The sequence below is a fragment of the Nannospalax galili genome, unplaced genomic scaffold (genome assembly GCF_000622305.1).
Source record: "Nannospalax galili isolate Female #2095 unplaced genomic scaffold, S.galili_v1.0 scaffold267, whole genome shotgun sequence".
NCBI lineage: Eukaryota > Metazoa > Chordata > Mammalia > Rodentia > Spalacidae > Nannospalax > Nannospalax galili.
In genome coordinates this window covers 343,409-351,380 of record NW_008357518.1, presented here as the reverse complement: position 1 = coordinate 351,380, position 7,972 = coordinate 343,409, and the positions used below count along the sequence as shown (strand labels likewise).

At 46.2% G+C, this 7,972-nt stretch overlaps 1 pseudogene; it reads left to right on the top strand.

The window, feature by feature from the left end:
• Positions 1-4,270: 4,270 nt before the first annotated feature.
• LOC108490045 lies at positions 4,271-4,577 on the top strand (annotated as a pseudogene).
• Positions 4,578-7,972: the final 3,395 nt, after the last annotated feature.

Below are 7,972 nucleotides of genomic sequence, written 5' to 3'. Positions count from 1 at the left end.
TTCATTCTAAAGGTGTTATTTCAAGTTGGCTTATTGAGTTTTTCACTTCCTTCTTCATTTCTTCCCGAGTTTTCTTCAATGATTCTATCTCTTTTAATTCATTCAGAAGTTTATCCATATCTTCTTTTAGCTCTTTGATTTGTTTGCTCGTGTGTTCTTTAAATTCAGTGAATTCCTTGATCATGTTTATGAGTGTTCTTTTAAATTCAAGTGTCCTGGGTTATCTCTAGGGGTTTCTCCTTGTAGAACTCTTCTATAGGATTGGTGGGCTTTGCTGGGGACATAGTGTTTTGGCTTTCCATTTTATTATTCTTTCGTTGTGGTTTTGGCATGTGAATTTCTTTTGTTATTTATGATTCGGATATGAGAATTAAGTTGAAATATGCTTCTGTTTGTATTATCCAGGTGCCTAGACCCTTTCTTTATTGGTTATGGAAAGATAGTTGGTACAGGATTCAGGTTCTTTCAGGTTTGTTTTGGAGGGAACTGATGGCTTCAGATCAGTTATTCAGGGGTACTCACAGAAGCCCAATTCAGGTTCCAGTCAGGTACACTCAGGCTTCCTTCACCATGTGGAGGCAGGATCCAAGGTCTCTCAGGCAGTACTGTGTATGGTCAACCCTATGCCAGAAGGAGGCCAGAGGCGGGCCAGAGGAGGGGCCAGAGGCCAGAGGTGGTCTGCTGAGATCCTAGCCTTAGCCTACCAAAGCCAGATCTTCCCTGGGGCCTTGGGAGGGGCCTTACAAAATCCCAGGTAGGGGGAATGTATGGCACAATTAGGGGAAGCTCACCACCATGTGGAGGCAGGATCCTGGGGCTGTCAGGCTGTCCCCTGGGTTCTCAGGCCTTCTGGTAGTTGGAGGCCAGAGGGAGGCCAGAACCCTGCACTCTCTGGCGGTCTGCTGAGCTCCGAGCAGCTACCCCGATGGAGGTCCGAACCCACCCTCTCAGGCTTTCCCTAGCTACTTTGCAGTTTTATTGACACATTAGTATAATGCATGTACACAATTTATAATAAATATGCTTGTTATGGGAGTGCACACTCACACATCACTGCTGAAGACACACTGGCCTGCTTTATCTTTTTCTCAAGCAGAATGCTTCTGGATGTATGCTCCACTGGTGACTGCCTCTTGTCAGTGCTGCACAACACAGGTCTTTAAGGGTTGAAGAACCTGAATAGAAGTAATAATATAAAGATAAGCTTAGGTTTTTAACACTACAGATAAGGCAATAGACGTGATTGTGCACATGCATGTGCCCCAGTGTGTCTACAGAGAGCCTAGAAGCAAGGACAGGGGGCTCCTAAAGTGCCCAGGTCATGCTTCCTAATTCCCTTCTCCACAGAGAGGAACCAGGGCTTCTTGACACACGGCTGCTTCAGGCACCCAGGGAGAATGAATCCAAGCTGAGCCAGGAGCATCCTGTGCCACAGAGTAAGAAAAATGCCAAGGCCACGTCAGATGGCACAGGAGCAGTGCAATCACAAGGACAGTTATCAGTTATACCCTCCGAATAATTGGGAAACCATCATGTCTGGAGGAATAGTAAGCAAATAGCATGCAGTAGAAGGCCACCCAGGACTGGAGGTGACAGCATTAGAAAGCCACCACCTATTAGAACTCACTGACAAGAACCTTTAGTGAGGGAAGAGACGTCTACTCAGAAGTTACACTGGTGAAGATGGACGACTCTTAAGTGATGGGCAAACTGAGACTGCAAACCTTCTGATGGGACACACTGTGGACACAGCACCATGGTGGCATTCCTACCAAAAGGGCATCATCTAAATATAGTCATGACATCTGAATAATGTAAAAAAACCCTCTAGTTTAGGAGCATTGTACAAGTAAGTGAGCTGGACTCTTAGAAAACATTAAGGTCATTAGAGACAAGTCAAGACAGGAAACAATTCAGACTGCTGGAGACCACAGAGACATGGCAGTTAAATGTACCATGTGCCCAGTTGTGATCCTGGTCCATGGAGGATGCTGCTGGGATCACCTGTGTTGTTGGATGGACACTTGGTCAGAGGCAGCCCAGACATGGTTGTGTCCAGATGTTGTGAGCTGTGCTCTGGACACTAGGAAAGTGGCATTGTTAGTAGCAAATGTTGCTTAGGTATGGGGTAATGGAGCCTCAGGTCTTGAGCATTCTCTCGTGGCTCAGGAGGTTAAATGCAGGTAGGTAAACAGAAAGAGGAAACAGCAGGACAGATGTAGTCAGATGTCAAGGGCTGGGGACCCATGAAGAATGTTCATGGCTTCTCCGTTCTGTTCCTGGAAACTTCCTGGTAGTTTGAAATCATCTCCAAATAAAAAATTTTTTGGTGGTTTTTTGTTTTGTTTTGTTTTTTTGTTTGTTTGTTTTTGATAGTCTCGTGTAGCCCAGACTGACCTCAAACTTACTATGTGGCCAAGGATGATCTTGAACTCCAAATTCTCCAACTACACCTCTTAAGTGCTGGGATTTGGGTCTGTAACCACAATGCCCAGCAGAAGTTTTTTCTTTTTTAAAAAATATTTTATTTATTATTTTTATTTTATGTGTTATGAGTGTATTGTCTGCATATGTGTAAGTTCACCCATCCTGCAATGCCTGTGGAGTCAGAAGAGGATGTTGGATTCCCCTGGAACTGGAGTTACAGACAGTTGTTAGCCATCATGTGGGTGCTGGGAATCAAACCCAGATCCTCTGCAAGAGCAGTCAGTGCTCTTAACTGCTGAGCCATCTCTCCAGCCCAACAAAGGTTTTTCTTTAAGTGTCAGATTTATAATGTACAATCTTTAAGAGATACAAGAGGAAACCGAAATATCTTGTTTTGTTTTGTTGATACAGGATCTTTTTCACTGTAGCTCTGACTAGCCTGGAATTTACTATGTAGCCCAGGCTGGCCTCAGACTTGCAGCAGTTTTCTTGCCTGAGCCTGATGAGTGCTGAGAATCTAGTCCTGAGCCACCATGTCCATATAGGAATCTTAAATTCACCCTCTCTATGTTTGAGATCACATGGAAGAAAAGGGCGGAGGAAGAGTTGACCATTCTGAACAGCATAACTAAAAGAGTACGTCTGACCATCTATATCCACCGAATCCTCAAGCAAAATACACCTTCTTTTCCAATGTCTACTTAAGTGACAGGTTTTTTTTTTAATTATATTTTCGGTAGTCCACAAAAAACTTAAAGCCGATGTACCTGGCTGGTGGCTGTTTGTCCCACACACAGTCTGGATAAATAGCCTGAAGCACCCATCGTAAACCAGTTTGGGCAACCTAAGTTTCTGGACTACAGACTTAGACAAAGATTTATTTTTACGAATGCTATGCTGCATGTATGTATGTGCACCACATGTGTACAGTGCCTGTGGAGATCAGAAAAGAGTGTTGAATCCCCCAGAATTGGAGTTACAGATGATTGTGAGCTGTTATGTGGGTCCTGGGAATCGAGCCCAAGTCCTCTACAAAAGCTGCAAGTGCTCTTAGCCACTGAGCCATCTCTCTAGATCTGTTACAGACATGTTTTGCCTTTAGATTGTTTTGTCTCTGAAGTACCATGGAAATGTATAGTCACATGTTTATTCAAAGATCATTTATCTCAAGCTGCTCTGTTCTCGAAGAATATTTCATGTTCCGTACTGTGCCACCACACTGTAACTCATCACCAGTTTTCAATTGTGTCTTGATGTGTCTTACTGTGACTGCTTTTATGAGTTGTATAAATGTTTATTTGCTGGTTCTTTCCTAGAAAAAAAGAAAATTAAAATACAATACTAACAATTTTTCAACACAAAATAATCTATCATTTTTTTTGTTTTTAAATTGCTTACCAAACAAATGTAGATGTATATTTTAGGCTCTTTTCTTAACCTTTTGTAGTAATCAGTTTTGAAGAGAACCTGCAGAAAGCTGAGAGGCAGAGCTGGAAATATCTGAGCCTTAGAAGCCTTCCCCTGGGGAGCAGGCAAAGACGTTGCCTGTCGCCAGTCATGCACACATTGGCCTCCTTCCTGGCCTCACATCACTGTTGCCCACCTCTCTGGGGGTGACAGGATAGAGCCAAGAACAGACCTGAAGGCCTTAGAAACATGAAGCACCTTGGAGCAAGCTAATATTACTTTTTCCAACCTTTCAAAATGGCTTAAGAATCAATTTAGAGTACTCACAATGCCCAGGAACTTCGGGGTCCCCATGCACTTCTGCCTCCAGTTCTTTCTTCCCGAAGTTGCTTTCTGAGGCGGCGTGTCTGTTCATGTGGTCTTTGTGACTCCCACCATGGCATACTGCGGCCAGGGCCAGAAGGTGCAGAAGGTGATGGTGCAGCCCATCAACCTCATCTTCAGGTACTTGCAAAATAGATCTTGGATTCAGGTGTGGCAATATGAGTAAGTGAATATGTGGATGGAGGGTTGTATTATTGGTTTTGATGAGTATATGAACCTCATATTAGATGATGCAGAAGAGATTCCTTCTAAAACAGAGTCAAGAAAACAGCTGGATCAGATCATGCTAAAAGGAGATAACATTACCCTGCTACAAAGTGTGTCCAACTAGAAATGCTCAAGGAAGTGAGAAGTTGAGAAGGCAGTACGGTTTGTTCTTTTTTAAAGGTGCCTTCTGGGAACATAGTCTGCAACATTTATTCATATTGTTTTTCATGACCCTTATGTTATTATCAGGTGACAATAAATGTTGTCAGATTGTTTTTGTTAAAAAAAAAAAAGAATCAATTCAGAGCACTCTTACAGACAAAAGGCTAATAGAAATTTGAATAAAGCTGACTTTGATGGGATTAGAATTCAATTGCTTTGTGGTTTTTTTGTTGTTGTTTTAGAGTTTTTTGTTTGTTTTTTTGGTTTGTTTTTTTTTTTTTGAGACAAGGTCTCTATTTCTGGCCATCCTGGATGTCAGGCTGGCCTTGAACTCACAGAGATCCACCTGCCTCTGCCTCCTGATTGCTAGTATTAAAGGTATGCACCACCGTGCCCAGCTGACTTTGAATTTTGAAACCAAATCCCCATAAGGCTTCAGAGTCCTAGGTTTAGCAGCTGTCCAGACTCCAAGATGGAAAAGGAGTCCTGGGAAGCTCTGCTGTCCCCTGGATGTCACTGAACAGGACAGAAGGAGAATGAATGCTTGCTGGCTCCAACACAGCTGTGACCTGGGACCCTTGAAGGCAGAGCTACAGGACCTTAATGGCTACTCATTTCTTGCAGCCACTGGGTCGCTGTGGACCCTCATGTTTCAGGTACTGGTCTTCAGGGAACAGTCATTGGGCAGGCCTCTCTCTCCCTGCCCTTGTAAGCAGCCAGGGTCATTCCTGTCCTTGTCCAACTAAGTTGAGCCGGAGCACATGCCCACAGACCAAAGGTCATGCAGGCGATACCAGCTGGCTGGCACTTTGTAGGCTGGTGGAGAAAATACTAAATACTATCCCTTTCTTATTGCCCCACTATCAGTAGTCCCTTGTCTGCCCTGGGAGACATCTGGAGGTAGAGACTCTCCCACACTGAGGTCTCCCTGCCGCTCTCCCCTCTATCAACAGCCATGGTACCCCTCAACTTGCTGTCTAGCATCCATGGACCACTACTGCTTCCATGTTTATGCTGTGACTATATAGCCTTTAAGGGAGGCCCTGACCCTTTTCCTTCCCAGGTCCCCAAACCCAGCAAAAGCAGTAGGAAAACAAACCTGGGCAGAGTCCATGTGTAAAACAGTAAGGCTAGCTGAAAAGCCATGGAGGAGGAAATCGGGGTTACCAGGGATCGAGGGGCTCTGTCCTTCCCATACCAACCATGAAACCATGAGGACGTAGGTTTATAGAACATGTAATTTTAAGAAACACCAATTATGAGTAGCTTAAGGTTTGTTAGTGCAAACCAACAGGTTAGGGCTGATGACAACAGAATCATCTAGGGAGGTCTTAAAAACAGAATCATCTTTAAGGAGACATTGTTGTGCGTGCCTGTAATCCTAGCTCTTGAGACTGAGGAAGGAGCACCATGAGTTCAATCAAGGCTAGCCTGGATTGAGTATTGAGACCCTGTCTGAAAACAAACAAAAGACAGGAGAAGACCTCCCTGGGATCCACAGTGGCAGATGGCGCCAGATGCTGGTCTGAGGGGTCCACAGGGAGGACATGGATCAGAGTATGCTTCTTGTTTGCTTGGTGGGCTGCAAAGGAAAGGATGATGAAGGACAAACTATCTCAGAGTTGGGTATTAAGGGAAGACCAGAGGATGATGGCAAAGAAGCACTGCAAACTGGACACGAGAGGGTGGACATCGAGCAGAGTGACCCTGGAGGACCCTGTCACGGTGTCTAGGGTGGGAACTGACTCTCCTGACACCGCCTGGAGTGGCATTCCTTTGGGCAGCAGCTGACTTCATGTTGTCGCCTGCCCCAGGTGACAGTGCCAGCTGCAGCATCTTTCTGCAGTTAGCCTCACATTGTTTTGAGCTGGAGACAAGAACCCAGGTTGTCCTTCCTGAAGTTGTGCTGTGTAACTGGGAGGTCACTCACAGAACAAGGGCCCCTCCAAAGAATTCCCCATTCTTAGCCCTTTACCTGAAGGCCCCCTTCTATGTCAGAGGACCCTTACTGACATGACTAAGGCCTTGAGGTGGAGAGAGGGTTCTAGATGTCACTAGGGGCCTTCAGAGAAGGCTACAGAAAGTCCAAGGGAAAAGTTCCAAGTGGTAGGTGTAATAGTGGAGATTCAAGGAAGAGGCCTGGAGCCAAGGAAATCAGGAAGCCTGCAGGGGCTGAAGACTTTGACTTTAGCCCAGAGAAGCTGACAGACTCCACCTCTAGCCAGGAAAGGAGATAAACTCCTTTGTCTTCAGCTATTGCAGATAGCGGTGCCTGGAAGGGGCAGGAGGCAGGAGAGGGACAGAGGGCAAGGGAGGGCTTGGGGGTGGGGGCAGGGGCCTCACCGAGGCCTGTGACTTGAGGGGCAGTGTCTTCCATCTGGTATCTTTCAGAAGCTGAGGTTTCTAGCTAAGGATGATCTAGGGGCTGTTGTGGGGATGAGTAGGTGGCAGATCTAGCCTGCTGGGGACAAGTCTGAGTACTCTGTAGGATGAAAAAGTACTTGATACTGGATCAGATTAGGTGTATGGCTGGGGGCAGGGTGTTGCTTGTCACTGACTGCTGGTAAGTGTTCCCATCCAGGAGGGGAGAATTGATGTGGGCCTGGGAGGGCCTGGAGAGCCTCTGGGCCACAAGCAGGACAGTGGACCAAGTAGGCTGGGGCCTTGAGTTGGGCTGACTGGAGTTTCCAGTGCCTAAACACAGTGTCCTTGTTAGAGGAAGCACTTGGTGGCAGTGCAGCTCAGGGCTAGAGAGGAGCAAAGAGCTGCAGAAAATCCATTCACAGGGTATGAGAGAGAACCAGGCTGTGCCCCTAGTCTTACTGTATACTTACTGTGGTTGTTTGGAAGGGACCTGGTGAGATTAGCTGGTCTACCAGTGTCCAGGGGAGACCTGGAAGTTTTCCTTTGCCTCAAAGTGCTATCTCACAAAGGCCAAGGGATAGTCAGGTGAGAGACCTTTGAGAGGCCAAGTCATCTAGGGGATAGAGTATCCAGTCTTAGCTGGGCATGATGCCACACTGGGGAGGTAGAGGCAGGTGGATCTCTGTAAGTTTCAGGCCAGCCAGGGCTATAAAGGTGGAAGGGCATGGCTTTGAGAAGGAGCTACAGGGCATGGCTTTGAGAAGGAGCCACAGAGAAGGACAGTGAGGTCTGCCTGTCCTTCCATCTGTACTTGTCTGCCAAGGCGTTTCCTTCAGCCGCATAGGGCCAGTGGGAGCTTGAGCTAAGCACAGCCACCACTTCAAGGACTGGTGAGCCCTTTTAAAGTTCCTCTTTTCTTTTTTGTCTTTTTGAGACAGGGTCTCCCTGTAGCCCCAGCTGGCCCAGAACTCACTATGTAGACCAGGCTGGCCTTGAACTCACACAGATCTACCTGCCTCTC